General features: G+C 36.0%; 1 long non-coding RNA gene across 1 annotated transcript in view; it reads left to right on the top strand.

Annotated features, from left to right (window-relative positions):
- LOC110217805 (uncharacterized) overlaps window positions 1-17,740 on the top strand; it is a 106,729-nt gene that overhangs the window by 9,330 nt on the left and 79,659 nt on the right. The gene's annotated exons all lie outside the window — the stretch shown is intronic.

A 17,740-nucleotide genomic window follows, 5' to 3' on the forward strand; every position in this document is an offset into this window, starting at 1 on the left:
ATGCTATGTTTTTGTCCATACAGTTGTTCTTTGACATCCTTTGTTTTGTTTCTTGTGAGGGCTGTGACTCACCCCAAGATATGAGGTGTTAGGACCCACTTCATAATTTAAAGCACTACTTGTCTGTAGAAGTAAAGCTAAGTGATAAAACAAGCATCTATACAGGATTGGGTTCAGTTCAATTTTGCTATTTGTTGAAATTGCAGATTTGGGGAACTTATTGGAACTTTTTTTCTAATTAGGAGAAATATTACATAATTTGTTACAAGCTTTTTTGCTTCTATTTTGAGTTAATTTAGTAGATTTTCTAAGTATTGCTTCTTGTCAACTTTCACTTTGCAAGCTAAAAGTTTTTTCTCCCCTTTACAACTTTTAAAGAAGCTTGAATAAAATTTGTTCTCTATATCCCCTCCCTAACCCCCTACACATATAACCATATGATATACTAGCAGTTTATCAAACAGGTCATTCTTATGATAATGACTAGAACCAGAATCCGTCCTGAGATAACTTCTCTCATCCAAAGTCATTTAGTCTTTGCCATACCTAGATAAATTTTGAGAAACTGCCCATTATAGGTCTTCTCCAGACCTCGCCCCCAGATAACAGCTGCCTGTATTGAGTGACATAAAATGAAAATCATGCATTCTGAAATGACTGTCCACAAGTTTGCTTACATGTATACTGGCCAATTAACATTGCAATGACTTCAAGTGAGACTTTGCTAATAAATTATGTCACAATTAGGGCTTTTACTTTATACAAGAAAGAAAAAAGTTTCCTACAGCACTCTCCCAAGGTACGCTCTGTTGAAGATGCCTGTGGCTAAAGAGCACTCTGCTAAAGATTAGCTGTAGACTGCTCACCAAAGACAGAGAAATGGATGAAACGTGAACACCCATCTTAGGTCCAAAAGAAGTGTCAGAAGCAGTCATGTTCAAGTACCCTTCTCAATCATCTTTAGAGACAGTCCATTATCCTTCAATAAATCCTAATTAAATTATAAGTTATACATTGGACTCTGCGGTCACTTTTTAGTATCAGCATGGTAACCCTTACCATATAACCATCCAGTTAGAGAGCATTTGCTGCCAGAGGTGGGGAAAAGGAGAGACTGATCACCTCTTCAGCCTCAGAATCTGTTTCCCTTAAATGTAGGGCACCATCCTAGCATTACACATGACTTCTAAGCAACTGAATTGCTGAATTAGCTTGGGTTCTACTTTGCCCCTGGATCCTTTCCTTTTGAACCTGTGGTAGCCAGTCATTTCTTCCGACTACTTATATAACTAACTTTTCTGGGTTTATTTAGCATTTTTAAGCAATTTCTCTAAGATATAGAGAAATAATCATGAAATTGGATGTTTGTATTGCTTTAAGTTTTGCAAACTTCTCTCCATATCTGTTTGATTCTCACAACAGCATAGTGAGATATCTGTTTATTCCTAACTCTTCCTCCAAATAGGCAAGGTTATAATGAATTTAATCACAACCACCTTGGCATTTATATTCAATGTATCATAGGCAGCCCCCCCAAGAAAGAATCCTATTTTTAGTTATTATTTTTTACATATTCAAGAAGACTGTATCAGAGTTTATTTAGCTCCAATTTAGGTAACTGGCCAAGGTAGTTCTCTGCAATCAAGGTATTTGTTTCTCTACCTAATTTCAGTTCCTTTGTGTTAGGTAGAGCTTTCACTACCATCAGTTGTGACACCACGGTTGAGTGTTTAACATACCACTGAGACTTGTACATCCTCATCAGTACACAATTACAGGGAGATGAAGAATAATTACAAGAATTACTGGACACTAATGCACTGTAATATTTCCTGTATTCTGGGGCCCTCATCATTCCTTATTTCTGGTTTGTCACTTTCTCTCTTCATAGAGGGTGATCTTGCAAAGAAACCAAGTTGCATGAGCAATTCCTTTCTTCTTTAATGAAATCCACCGAGACATGATTTTAGAAAAGCAGGCAGATAAAGGATTCTGTTCATTCCAGACCCACCACATTCAATGCATGTCCCAGTTTCACTCTCAGAGAAATAAGTGGAATAAAGTATACTTGAAATCATGTATCTTTAGGATGCTGGGTCGTACCTCTCCAAATCCTTGGGTACATAGATGTGGCTATGTTTTGGATTGATGTCTCAAAATATTCCTAGTATATTTACAATAAAAATGAGTACAGTAACCAGCAGGGTCTTTCTTAATCCAATAAACAAAGGGAAATAAATAAAATCAACCTACGATTGAGGTGTAATTAAATTGTACTAAAGTGTATCAAAGAGTGTATTTTCCTAGAATGAAAAACAACATGGAGCATGCAAACATAAAATAAAATCATATTAAATTAAAAAGAAATACGATTTATTCAGTTTCCCCAAGGCCCCATTTGATTGCTATCAGGTTATATATTCTAATCTGTCATGTCTCATTTTACTGAGGGAATTTCAGAGGGCATTGTAAAGACCAATGTCCTCAAAGTCCAAAGAGCTTTTTGGTGCTGGCAAAAGAACAATTTATTAGGACAACACCTTCCCTCCATATAATTAAGTTACTCTACTGCTCTTCAAAGTCTGAAAATCATATTCAACTTATTGACTCTCTAACTTGTCTCCTCACCTCCAGCTTTGACGTGAGAGGCAGCGTTATGTATTTCAAAGAGAATTGGACTTTTAAAAAGTTATGTTTAAATCTCAACTCTGCTACGTGCTAGATCTGTGAACTTTGGCAAATCACTAAACCTTACTGAACTGCATTTATTTCATTTGCAAAATGGAAATAATATCTCTCCACTTTAAAGATGTCAGGGTTCAAAAAAAGATAATATTACTATTATTCTTGTATTTTCTTTTCCTAAAAATTTCCTTATTAAGACAGCAGTCTTTTAGATAGAATGAAGAGAAATAGTATTTTGTTCTCCCTCCACAGCTTAAAAAACTCCTGCTTTGAGGGGTTTTGATGGGAAGAGAGGAATAGTGAAAGTTTAAGTTAAGGAAAGGAGGCAGAGGATTGGAGGGACTTTCTTGGAGGTGATCCTCAAGGGATGAAAATGTTCCAAGACTAGTAATTTAGTAGAAAGGGTACCTCAATTCAGATAATCTGACTTTTATTCCCAATTCTGTTATTAATTTTTCATATGCTTTTGATCGACTTTGCATACATTATTTAAAACATCCTGTACTTCAGGGTTTCCTCCTCTAACACGGGGAAGAGTATCTGTTATTCTGACATCCCTCATGGAGATATTATGAAGATAAATAAGAGCTGATACTATAAAATGCTTTCGTTTCTGTGGAGGAAAAGTTTCTCATAGATGGAAGAAATCACTTTTGCCTTCCCTAGCTGTCATCAATCAAATCACACCAGTGGAAGTAGCCCAGAGTTCTGTCCAGGAGGTATACAATTGTTCTAAGAGTTAGAAGCCCTGACCAGGTTAGCAATCCTTATATTTCTCCATGGGCTGTTTACATTCAGATATTTTCTGTAGAAGGTTTGATCATCAACACAGCTGTGAAAATAAGCTTTGGCCTATATGCTTTGGGCCTAAGAGACATCAGTGGGCCGGTTTACTGAGAATCAGACAATGAGTCTGAAAGACATTAATGTGTTCTCCATTTCTTTTCTATTCCATTGGTTGGCTTTCATGGAAATTTATGCTTATATAGACATTTAAATACAGCTGCTTCTAGGGAATTTCATGTAGCATAGAAGCAGCATGGCATAAAAGAATGGATTTGGGATTTAGAGTAAGAAGAGAGAATCACAAAATTTCCATATTGGGAAGGACATTAGCAGCTATCTAGTCTATAAAAACCTGAAAAAAATGTATTTTATGTATTGCTAAGAGCATTGGATTTTAAAGAAGATATGTTTCTTTCTAACGTCATACCCAGCAAATGGTCAGTCAGCCTTTTCTTGAAGACCTACAACACAAGGGAATCGTCTCCCTCCTAAAGTAGCTCATTTTGCCTTTGAATAACTTAGATGGTTAAAGATTTGTTTTTTCTTAATCTGCCTCTTTGACATTTCCAATCTGTTCCAAAGGCAACTGTCATGATGACACTCAGTCTCTGTTCCAGTCTAACCATTCTCAGTTCCTTCAACTGTTTCTCAAACAGAAAAAAAAAAGCAAGGCTCCTACCATCCTGTTTTGTTTTATTCCGGGTTTGAATTGTGATTCTTCTACCTATGTGATCCTTGAATAAATCACTTCCCTTATCTTTATGGGCCTCAGTTTCTTTATGTGTACAATGAAGAAGCTGGATTTAATAAATTTTTTGATCCTTTTCAACTCTAAATCCCATGATTCTAGTTTATTTTTTTTTCAGTTTTATTTTCAGTTGTGTTTGACTCTTCATGATCCCATTTTGGATTTTCTTGACAAAGATACTGAAGTGGTTTGTCATTTCCTTCTCTAGCTCATTTTACAGATGAGGAAACTGAGGCAAACACAGGTAAATGACTTGCCCAGGGGCAGTAAGTTTCTGAGGCTAGATTTCAGCTTAGGAAGATGAATCTTCCTGGTTCCAGGCCCAGCATTCTATCCACTATACCACTTAGCTGCCTTTCATACAAAATACATGCATCTTTTTTAGGAGAGAGGTAGAAGAAAACAAAAAGGAAAAGAAAATTATACATGGTTATTATAAAAATTCTGCCCATTTCATAGGGGCCTTTATTCTTCAGCTGAGGCATGATATGCAACAAACACTTTGATCAGGGATTTTGAAGTTTGAAGTCTTGAATATCACATCTAACACCTATTAGTTGTTATTCTTGGTCAATGTTTTCAATTCCTTCAGACTCAGTTTCCTCACCTAAAAGATGGGGATGATATGTATATTAGAGACTTACTTGAGAAAAATGATTTTATGAACCTTAAGGCATAATGAATCACTATGGTTACCAATTGATCTCCTCTTTTCCCTTGGCTTCCGTTGCATTGAATTCTCATAGTTCTCCTATGTTTCTCTTTGCTCACCTTTCTCCCACTTCTTAAATATAAATGTACACCAAAGTCAATCCTTGGCTATTTTCTTTCTCTGCAATCTTGTCCTTGGTATTATTTTCTTAAATGGCTTCAATTATCACTTTTGTCAAGACCACTCCTTAAATATGTATCTACCTTTAACCTTTCTCCAGAATTCTAGGTGGATGCTCATTGTCTTCTCAAACAAAAAAAAAAGTTCTCATTGGTAATGTGGCACAGTCTTCTTTGGCCAAATATAGATCTTTTCCAGTCTAATTATTCAATGTTCCTTTAGATGATTCTCATACAGAAAGAAGTCAAGGCTCATCACCATATTGATTTTTGTTTGTTGGTTGGTTTTGTTTTGTTGTTTTATTTTCCGGACTTGAATTGTGATTCTCCTGCCTACCACTTCTGTGACCGTCGGACAAATCAATTCCCCTATTTTTCTGTACCTAAATTTCCTTATCGATGACTATGAAGATGATTCTTTTTTAAAATTAATTAATTTATTTTTAGTTTTCAACATTCACTTCTGTAAACATTTGAGTTTTAAATTTTCTTCCCCTTCCTCCTTTTCTTCCTTCCCAAGACAGCATGTAATCTGGTATAGGCTCTACATATACATTCTTATTAAACATATTTTCACATTAGTCATGTAAAGAAGAATTAGAGCAAATGGGAGGAACCATGAAAAAGATGGAAAAAAAAAAAGAGAAAGCTAATAATATGCTTTGATCTGCATTCAGACTCCATAGTCCTTTCTCTGGATATAGATAGCATTTTCCATCTTAAGTCTTTTGGAGTTGTCTTAGATCCTTGTATTGCTGAGAAGAGCTATGTCTATCAGAGTCAGTCATCACACAATGTGGCTGTTACTATGTACAATGTTTTCCTGGTGCTGCTCACTTCACTCAGCATCAGACCATACAAGTCTTTCCAGGTTTTCTGAAGTATGCCTGCTCATCATTTCTTATAGCACAATAGAATTCCATTATATTCATATACCACAACTTGTTCAGCCATTCTCCAATTGATGGGCATCCTCTTAAATTCCAATTCTTTGCCACCACAAAAAGAGCTGCTATAAATAGTTTTGTACATGTGGGTCTTTTCCCCATTCTTATGATCTCTTTGGGATATAGCCCTAGAAGTGCCACTGCTGGGTCAAAGAGTATGAACATTTTAGTAGCCCTTTGGGCATTGTTCCAAATTGCTGTCCAAAATGGTTGGATCAGGGCAGCTAAATGACACAGTGGATAGAGCACCAGCCTTGGAGTCAGGAAGACCTGAGTTCAAATCAGGCCTCAGACACATAGCACTCAATAGCTATGTGACCCTGGGCAAGTCATTTAACCCCATTGCCTAGCCAAAACCAAAACATAACAAAATAGTTGGATCAGTTCACAACTCCACCAACAATGCCTTAGTGTTTCAATGTTCCCACATCTTCTCCAGAATTTATAATTTTCCTGTTTTGTCACATTATCCAATCTGATAGATGTGATGTGGTACCTAAGAGTTGTTTAATCTGACAGGTAAACTACTCGTTATTCTCCCAGTTTGATTATAGTATCAGTCTTTATCCTGTACTCGTTTTGACTTTATTGTGGTATAGGGTGTAAGAAGTTGATCTATACTCAGTTTCTGCCATACTATTTTCCAGTTGTTCCAGCACTTTTTGTCAAATAATGCGTTCTGATCCCAGAATCTGGGGCACTATTTATCAAACAGTGGATTACTGTAGTCATCGACTACTGTGTCTGTGTACCTATCCTATTCCACTGATCCACCACTCTATTTGTTAGCCAATACCAAGTAGTTTTGATGATTGGTGCTTTATCATACAATTTGAGATCTGGTATGGCTAGGCCACCTTGCCTAGCATTTCTATTCATTAATTCTGTTGCTACTCTGGACCTTTTGTTCTTCCAGATGAATTTAAAGATGATTCTTAAATGTGTATTTCCACTCTCAGCCTCTCTCCACAACTCCATCTGGATACTCATTGTCTACTCAAGTAAAATATGTCGTCATTGGTAATATGTTGCAATCTATTTATGGATCTTTACTTTCATGAGGTCACCCAAGAAAGTTTCTCCTTGGCTTGATCAAAATAACTAGAACTCCATTTCTGTTTTCATTTTCTGGTTTCCAGACTAGCATCCATCAGAATATTTATTCCTAGTATTGACAACCTTCTGGAACACTGTTTACTGTTCTTAGATCTTTGTTGTTGTTAGAATCCTATTCAGCAGTCCTGGTGCACTGATCCCCATGTCCTGGAGTGATAGATATATTCCAAAAAATATCCCATTTAGCTGGAAGAAAGGAAAATAAATTTGTTACTGTCACGAGTAGGCCAAAATCTTAAAAACAAAGGATCTTAAAAAGAAATTTAAAAGAAAAACAAAATGATTATTTGTCCAGTTGCTATAAAGGACAAACTTCTCATGAGATTCACTACTTTCATATTCAGCATATAAAAATAAGTGTTACCATAGAAACACATTATGACAAGATCTATTCTCATTTACTGAGGCAAAATAGATTAGAGTCACCTTGAATAGGGGAGAAGCATCAACCTGTCCTATGAGCCTCTCACAGATTCTAGAATGGGTTTGGTACAACATATTTGAAAGTAAAATTACATATTTCCCTCCTGTTTTTGTGTCATTTTATTAATGGACAGAGTGTGTCTTAGAATAAATTTTATAAACATATTATATAGCAAAATTTACTCCTTTAATTTTTGTGTGTGTTAATCCTTTGGGAAAAATTAAATTTTTCCTATCAATACAATATATCCCATTTTTTCCTTCCCTTTGGTTGATTTTAAAGGAATTTATTCTATAACCATCCATATATATATGTATATTTTAAACATTTGTAATAGTGTCTATTATTAAACATTTAGAAAAATATATTGTATTTATTGGTAGTCTCATTCTCTTTTTAGTAGTCATTTATTTTATTTTTCAATCTTCCAGGCATATAGATTTATCAAGCAATGCATGCCAATTGAACAACATATAGTAATTTTAAACATATGCAGAAACCATTAGGAAATAATCTTTCTATGTATAAAACAAGAATGGGGGCACATTAAAATAATGAGAGTAATAGATCTCTACATGGTGGTTTTTAACTAATAATACCAGAGGCAATAATACATTTTGTCAAAATCCCCTATTTACTTTGAAAGATCTGCTGTTAAAATATTTTAGATTTTAAATAAAGAATAAATTAGTGGAACTGAGGAATATATTGCATGAGAATTTTTAAAATGGAAGAGATAATTTCACACTATACAAAAAGTTAATTTGAATAAGCCACCATAGCTTAAGTGTTGATTCTATGGTTGTTGATTCTCTCATTTCTGTGAAAAGCCTAGGCCAGAAATGATGAGGCAGTCAGACTTATCCAAAGAACAAAGCCTTGTGGCCAAATTTTGGTTGTGATAAACTTCCTTGTAATTGTAAAATGCCCGGGCCTTAGGATTTATATTTGGGATATATATTTATATATAGTATATTATATATAATATGTATTTATATATGATATATTTATATATTAATATAATGTATTAATATTGGGATTTATATTTCAGGCTTTATATCATTTTGCACCTTTCTGTGGGGTTTGATATCATTACCGAAACTCCATGAAACAAGCTCCTGTCTATTAATACCCACACTGGGATATAGAATGAAAGACAAATGCCTTCATCTTCTGCCTCCCTTTTTAGTCTTCATGAAGTAACCACCTCAAAGCTAATTAAGAAGGTCTCTCTTGGGAGAATGCCCCTGATAATTACTAGCTTCACCATATATGTTTCTAACTAATTTAAGTGATATATTGTCTGTCTCTTTAGCTTGGTAATTACTCTCACATGGCAATCTTCTGGTAACTAGGTAGCACAGTGGTTAAGAGTTCAGGACCTGGAGTCACATAGATCTCAGTTCAAATCCTGCCTTATACACTTGCTAGTGTGATCTTGAACAAGTAACTTAACTAAGGCTCATAGAAATTGCCTCAGTTTCCTCATCTGTAAAATAAGGATAATAATACTACCTATGACAGAGTTGTTATAAAGATCAAATGAATTAACAAATGTAAAACACTTTGCAAACCTTAAAGCTATTTAAAGCTAAATGCTAGCTAATTTTTTTTATTTTTTGGTATGTGAGCTCCAAATGGCTTAATTCTCTTCTTCAGCCAAAATATAGATATTTCTTTCATGAAAGTCTAGTACTAAAAAATAGAAAAAATTGCTAACACAAAGTCCAAGTAACCCTCACCCTTTGGGAATGGCATGCTTTCCTCCTTCTTCTGTAAATACTCTGACTTCCAGAACAATTTATACTCTCACCCTGACAATTTTGTGACCACTTTAGATATTAGGATGAAAGGGTTTGGAGATGTGTCAACCATTACCATCATTAGTTGAGAATTGCAATTGTCCTCTGAATATGAGAGAGCACAAATGAAGAAGGAGTTATCATCCAAAGAGAAGATAATCCATAGGTTACATACTTTATCAGTCAATCATTTTCAAAAACTTGTCATTCAGAAGGCATGCTATTATGGATATATTCTTCCCACACCCTTTCATTGCATTTTAAATTTTACTCAACAGAAAGAATACCTACAGAGTCCACTCAATGGGAAATCATTTAAGGGAAAAGTCAATCCAGGCTTTCAGGAGTATATGTGAAAATATTTCCCCCCCTTGAATTTATGTTATCCTATATATCAATGCCCTGGAATACATAACAGAAAATACCACTGACTTAAAATAGGATTTCATGTGTATACTCACTTAAGAAGAGTGGTAATTTATGTTAAATGAAGGGTCACATTTCTAGTTCTATTCCCTTTACTACCTGTGGCTATTATAGTCAGAGAGGCAATAGAGTTTACCTACTCTGGCATGTGGGCTGCAGCTGCTCCCAATAGATCTCATGAGGGCACCAGTCTTTCTCCCACTTCGATACTTTCTGTAGGCAGATTATAAAAGTGTGGAGATCCAGAACATCTGGACTAATATTTAGGGTGGCCCATTTTACCTGAAAAACTATGTCTTTGGGAGGAGGGAGGGTAAAAGAGCCTGGTTGGTCTTTTGTATAATGGAACAGGATCAGTCTAGGTGCATAATATTGATGCAGCGTAGCTTTCCTCATGTTTCTATGTTTGTGTTTCCCTGTAACATATGGGTCTGTAAGAAATCTGTCTCTACTGCTTATTTTCCCAGTAAATTTAGTAAGTTGATCAACTTGCCTGAGCCTTAGTCTCCTCATTAGTAGAACCAGGGGAGTTCCCTTTCAGAGCCAGATCTAATCCAAAGTATCAAGCACCAGACTATGCTCAAAAAGAGACAAGACTGGAATAATGACTTTGGCACAGTGATCGCTATGCCCCTAAGGACATCTAAGTCCTTCCTTATCCTCTTAACCATGGGCAGCTATTGGGTATAATGGATAGAGAGCTGGACCTGGAGTCAGGAAGACCTGAATTCCAAACTGGCTTCAGAGACTTACTAGTTGTACAACCCTGGGAAAGTCACTTACCTTCTGTCTTCCTCAGATTCCTCATCTGTAAAATGGAGATAATAATAGCTCTTACCTCCCAAGCTTTTCATGGGGATCAAAGGAGTTAACATTTGTAAAATGCTTTATAAACTTTAAAGCTCTCCATAAATGCTAGCTATTGGACACTATGACCACGAAAGGAGTCTGTAAGGAAGACAGAGATCATGGAACCAAATGCCTGGGTCCTTCATAGAGTAATTTATAAAGAGAGAAATGAGACCCTCTATATAATTCAGATTCCTGGAAATGGTATTTTCCTCCTTTACTATATAACCTCAGTCTTGACATCTAACATCCAAGAGTTAATCGAATGCTTACTAAAGATGTGTGGATCATAAGAGATAGGTCCTAGGTGTCTAAGGAAGCAAGGTAATGGATATTTTGAGGTGCCATTTGCCTCCCACCTGGTGCTATCTCAATAACCAACAGGCCCAATCTGGGGTAAAACTGGGAAATAGGCTTAGTCTTTAGCTTCTCACTAGCTCTTCTTTCTGAATCCTCAACTATTGTTCAATCATGTTATTCCTTTGCTGAAAATTTCTCAGTGCCTCCTTATTTCCTACTAAGTAAATTAACTTTGTTCTACAAATAAAATGGAATATAATTGCACCATAGGATATTACAAAAATTAAAATTCAGAAAAACTTTGGATGGTTCATATGAACTGATGCAAAGATAAATAACCAGAACCAGGAGAATGATATACATATGAAGGAAAACAATATTAAACAATTAAGAATTCTGAGTAATACAGAAGCAGCTAGTTGGTACAATGGATAAGAGTACAGAATCTGGTACTAGGAAGACCTGAGTTCAAAGCCTGCCTCAGACTTATTAGATGTGTAACCTTGGGCAAATCAGTTATTCTTTATCTTCCTTAGTTTCCTCATCTGTTAAATGGGGAATGATAATAGTGTCTACTTTCCAGGATTTTTGTGATGATCAAATAAAATTGTATATGTATAGCACTTTGCAAATTTTAAAGTCCTATATAATTGCTAGCTATTATTACTGTCATTACTTAATCAATATTAGAAGGCTAATAATGAACCAGTCTTCCTGCCATTCAGAAGAGAGATGTTGGACTAGAGGTGTGGAATAAGGCAATATTTTATACTTATCTAATATATTGATTTGTTTTGCTTGTATAACCAGTCTTTTTGGCTTCATTCACAGAGGCATAGCATGAGAGATAAAGTCAGGGAATTGACAGTCTATTTGATAAACATTTTCCACAGTATTTAAGACCAAGGATGGCCCTCTAGGTCCTCAAGAATGGCCCTTTGATGGAATCCAAACTTCACAGAACAAATCCCCTTAATAAAAGGATTTGTTCTATAAAACTTGGACTCAATCAAAGGGCTGCACTTAAGGACCTAGAGGGCCACATGTGACCTCAAGGCTGCAAGTTTTCCACCCCTGGTCTAAGACTGTAAATCAAAAAGGGTTTGTGGAGAAAAGGAGGAAGATATAGGAAGAAGGAGGGTATCATAGAAATAATCCATCTTGCTGAGACATCTGGAGAAATGGTATCAAACTGAGGGACCAGAGTGACCCTGCCCTGCTCTGGGTCACACTTCCTCCTCTCCCTTCCTGTTTCAACTCTATGGTTTGATTAGAAGATTGTTACTGTAAATAATAGATTGAATTTAATGGGCTGAGGTAAAACTTGGAGAAGAGCTTTTTTCTCCCCCCTCCCCTTTCCTCCTTCATAAAGACATAGCACTTAACTTCCAGTGGTAACTTCTAAGTTGAAATAGAGTTGTAGGAGAAAGGAGGCCCCTAGATAGGAGTAGGGGTCAGCAGGGAAAGAAGAATACTGGGGAGGGAGGAGACAAGAGGGAAAGAGGAATAGAGAAAGGGCATATGAGGCGGGGGGAGAAAGAAGAGTGAAAAAAGGTAATCTAAATGATTCTTAAAATTATTATCATTATTACACAAGTGCCCCTTTTATATGTATAAGCATGCTACAGTTAGGACCAAACTTCAGTATCTTTTAAGGGTGGCAGCCCATTTCCGTAGCTCAGCTTCACTTTACACATGGGAGTTACAATTAACTATACAAATTTGTTTCAAGGATGGTTTCCATTGGTTGTAGATGAGGTGGAGCTAATGGGAAGTGACAAAGATAAAAAAAAGAAAAGAGATAAAGGCATCAATATGTAACCACTATTCTCTGAGGAATTGTGTCCCAAAATCTAATAAAAAAAATGAGTTGAATCCTGAAGCAAGACTACATCTCCCCTTCAGAGTTCTAAGGTCACCCCTGATGAGTTGGGGAGGGGATCATTCTCTAATGTCATCTGCTTGAGTCATCACAAATGTTCTTTTCCTCATAGATAATCCATTAAGAATCATTCAGAAAAGGGAATTTTCTAAGGTTGTATACAGTTTGTACAAAACATCATTCCAAAAGTTTATGACACATTAACCAAAACTATAAACAATATCAAGGAGAAACTGGATTCAAAATTAGAGAATAAATGTGGCAAAGGGTTACTTAGAGTTCCTGGTTGCCCATTCATAAGTTGCTCAAGAAGTTCCCCTAAGACATGTTACCATTTCTTAGCTGATTTCCTTATAGAACTATGAACCTAGGTCAAGTTCATCCTTGGCTCTTGATTCAGACTCTGTTGTCAGCTGATCTGGGAATTTGCCTAGGACACTGAAAAGAAGATTGCGTGTAATAATACCCTTCAAACTTTTCAAACAATATCTTCAAACTTTAAAACCAAAGGCAAAAAAGGAAGAAGGCCTGGGCCAAGGTTGAAGTGAAGGCCTTTCCTTCCTTCGTGATCACCCAGAACATGAGCCTAGGACATGATTTGGTCTTCCTCTATATCTTTATTCATTTGTTCCCTATTCTGGGAATGCCCTTTCCCCCTTCTTTGTCTGCTATATGCCTATCTATTCTTGAAAATCCAACTCAAATGCTTTCTCTTCCCGTAATACCCATTAGTACTTTCCTTCCCTTTAGAATTTTACCTTCACCAACATTATTGTTTACTATAGTTATGCATGTGAATTTAGTGTGTGTACATGTGTTTAGTGTGTATGTTATCCCTCTACTAGAATATAACCTCTATGCTGACATCAAAATTTTGTTTCTCCATCAGCAGTTTGTTTAATTCTCTGCACCTGATAGATACTTGTGAAATGTTTGTTTTATTGGCTTAAATTGGATTTTTCTCATGTCAAGGCCCCCAAATACTGTGTCCATATAATTTTCTATTGCTGCTAGCATTGTTCACCATAACACCCCATGCAAATCACGTGTTTCAGGTAGCATCCAGTGTTTTCTCTCTCTCAATTCAAACCTATGTCTTCTGTGTTCCTTTACAAACCATTTCCTGGGGATAATAGTAAGTTTTCATGCTTCTTATTCAAGTTAATGCAGTCTCATTTTAACAGGGACCTCCTGGAGATATTACCCTTACCAGAAGGTTTAATTCTAATAGCTGGAATTGCAGGTAGCACAGCTGTCTGGTGATGAAACTATTAGAGGTCTCAGCTGGATAAAATGCTTCTTCTATCCTTAAAAATCACAAAACATAGAACATACTCAGAGAACTCTGACCAACTGGTATGATGTCCTTCCTCAGACATCTGCAGCATCTATGGGAACTGGTGTAATGGAGTGGAAAAAGCATTGAATCTGTGGTTAGGGAACAGGAATTAGAATTCTGCTTTTTCCTTTAAAAAATCTAATATTTCTACACGGTATTAAGATTTTCAAAGTGCTTTACAAATATAGTTTCATCTCATTCTCTTAACAAGCCTAGAAAGCAAATTCTATCCCCATTTTACAAATAGGGAAAGTGAGGCAGACAAGACTTAAGTGATTTTCCCATGGTCACAAAGCTAGTTAAGTGTTTGAAACCTGATTTGAACTCATGTCTTCTTAACTCCAAGTCCAACTATTGACTGTTCCACCTATCTGTCTTTTCATTGCTTGTATAACTTCATACAAATAACTGCATCTCCCTGAACCTTGGCTTCATCATCTATTAAAGGAAGAACTGTTCAGTGCCAAATCATAGAATCCCATGATTAGAACCAACAGAACATCAGGCCCAGGTAGACTAAATGCCTAGCTCAATTTCACTAACTTGCATGACTTACAATAATTCTATAACTCAAAAACAGAAAGGAGTTCTCTTAAATGGAAATAGGTCCTCTTAACCCCTGTTGGTAATTCTATGGTATCTCATCTTTCATCCTTAGCAGGTCATGCTGCTAGCCTTCTTGTTTTTTCCTTATCAGGGTTTCTGGTTCTGGACCCTCTCTAATGATAAGCAGGGAAGGGGTAGCTTCATTTTCCATCTTTATATCCCTGGATCTTAGATATAGTATGCACCCCAGAAATATTGATAAAACATACAAGTATTATCATCCCCATTTTACAGATGATGATATTCAATTCAATAATTCAACAAGCATATTTTAAGTGGGTATTAAATGTCAGGCTCTGAAGATGTGCATATGAAGAATGAAACCATATCTGCTCTTAATAAGCTTTCTTTCTACTGTAAGAGGCAAATATATATATGGAATAAATGCATGAGAGCTAAGGAAGGAAGGTGTTAACAATTGGGTGCATGAAGATAGCTTTTATGTAAAAAGTGGCACTTGAGTTGTATCTTGAAGGAAGAGATATTCTATGAGACAGAGATATGGAAGAAATGCATTCTAGCTGTGAGGGATTCCATCTAAAGGACCAGATAAGGAAGATCCAGTGCCATGGGTAAAGAACAGAGAGAAAGCAAATTTAGCAGGATTGTAGAGTATGAGAAGGGCAATAATGTATAATGAGGTTGGAAAAATAGATTGCGACTTCTCTGTGAAGGGCTTTAAAAGAGAAATAGAAGAGTTTATATTATATCCCAGAGGCAATAGGGAAGCAATGAAGTTTGATGAGAAGGAGAGTGACATCATTAGGTCTGCACTTAAGAAAATTTACTTTGGGACATGTGGGTGGATGGACTGAAGTGCAGAGAGACAACCCAGAAAAAAAAATAATTAGAAGGACATTTCTATATTCTTTAAGAAAGGTGTTGTGGCTATGTGAGTGAAGAAAAGAGATATCTAGAAATAGAAATGACAAGATTTAGCAACTGATTAACTGCATGGAGTGATCAAGAGAAAGGAGTTGATAAGAAGGTTAGAAACCTAGAAGACTGGAGGAACGGTAGTGACTACAACAATAAAATATTGTAGAAAGTGGAATGAAGACTGAGCAAAAAATTATTTGACAATTAAGACACCTGTGAATCAGAGAAAGAATTTGCAGTAAACTGGTATTTTGTGAAACCTCATGGGAAAGCAATGATGAATGAATGGATGCTGAGTAGGGAAAGGCTATAAAATCAGATTAATCGTTTTAGAATTTAGCAGAGAAGGGGGAAGGAAAAAAAGGCTGTAGCTTTAAGGAATGCCACAGTCAAAGTAAAGCTTTTGTTTGCATTATCTTTTAGTATTGGGGTGTCCTGTACATTTTTGTAGGTACTATGGAAGGATTCAATAGAGAAAGAAAAACTGGAGATGAAAAAGTGGGAAAGGAAAATATATCAATGAGGAATAGCAAGGAAGTTAACCTTGGTAAGGAGGGCCACCTTATCCCCTGAGATTGGAGAAAAGGGGAACTATATGATTAAATACTATCATTTTTAGATGTGGATAAGGGGAGATGGAGAAGTTGATAACATGCGAACTGTTTTCTTAATAAAGCAGAAAGAAAGGTCATCTGATGATTGAATAGGCATTGGAATGGATATTTATGGTAGAATAAAAAGACAATTTGAAACAACCACTCTACCTGGTGTGAAAATCAACAGAGGTGAATAAAAGGCTTATAAGTAAGAAATGGAAACTCATTTGAGTCCAATAGTATGAATCTGAGGAGGACTCAATGAGCACATTTTTTGACTTCCTTAAAGCTTGTTTGGTCACTTTGAAGTACTGGAAGCAAAGAGATATTATGGTAGAATCAAGCCAGTTAGGACTTAGAAGTTTGGAAACAACAGTAGCATTAGAAGGCAAGGGATTCAGAGGCAAAGTAAAGTACCATATAGAAAAGGGTTGGGCCAAGACTTTAAAGGGAAGGAAATGTTTCTGGGGCTGAATTTATTAATTAATAAGGTCAAGTCATAAGTTAAAACTTTCTAACACTTAGAGACATTTAAAAGTATATGGTAATTGGTTCCTAATAACTAGAATTCCGTAATTGGCAGGTAGCTGGCATTGTGGCTAGCACCAGACTTGAAGACTGGAAGACCTGAGTTCCAGTGTTGTCTCAGCCATTTACTAGCTACATGATCCTTATTTTCTGTCTGCCTTAGTTTTCTCATCTGTAAAATATGATAAAATATTGTGAGGATATTTGTCGTTGTGAAGATCAAGTGAGAGAATAGAAGTAAAGCATTTTGTAAACCTTAAAGGGGCATATAAATGTGACTATCATTAGCATTATCACTAATTGTAGGACAGATAGCATTTCATGGTAGAGACTGTAAAAATCATTCATGATATTACTCTTTTAGATGACATTTGTGATCCTTTCCAGTTTTAGGATACTATGAAAACAGCAAAAATACATTATAACATACATAATAGATCTTGAAAAAATATAAATAACCATGATAAGGGATTTGTTCAGGATCAAAGATGAAAACTTTTTTTTTAACCTTTGCTAGTTTGTAATCATTTGTTTTCTTTTCCCTTACCCCACATACACTTTTTTTCCCCAATATCAAGAAATGCCCCTGGCTTAATCATTCTTTGATGTAACAGAAAGGTGTCTGCCATAATGACTCTCAGGAAAGACTAGGAAGCATTTACTTTGCATTCTGATTCTAATGCTTAGAGTGACCTGTGAGTTAATTACCTTAGGAGTGTCCAGAGTGACAACATAAGGATAATGATACTTGAAATTAATAATAGCATTATAGAATCTTAGCTGTTGGACCAGATGATGTTTAAAGTCCCCCTCATCACCACCTGAAGTGTTATTAAAACCATTCTACAGAGTCCCCAACAAGTGGTCATCTAGTACCCTTTTGAAGACCTCTACTGGAAGGAACTTAATGTTCCCTGATGCAGCCCATTCCATTTTTGGATAGTTTCATCCTTAGTTGTCATGACTATCCATGTGTATTTGTAAAACATCAAACAT

This window comes from Phascolarctos cinereus, unplaced genomic scaffold (assembly GCF_003287225.1).
Source record: "Phascolarctos cinereus isolate Bilbo 61053 unplaced genomic scaffold, phaCin_HiC Scaffold_3;HRSCAF=262, whole genome shotgun sequence".
NCBI classification, from domain to species: domain Eukaryota; kingdom Metazoa; phylum Chordata; class Mammalia; order Diprotodontia; family Phascolarctidae; genus Phascolarctos; species Phascolarctos cinereus.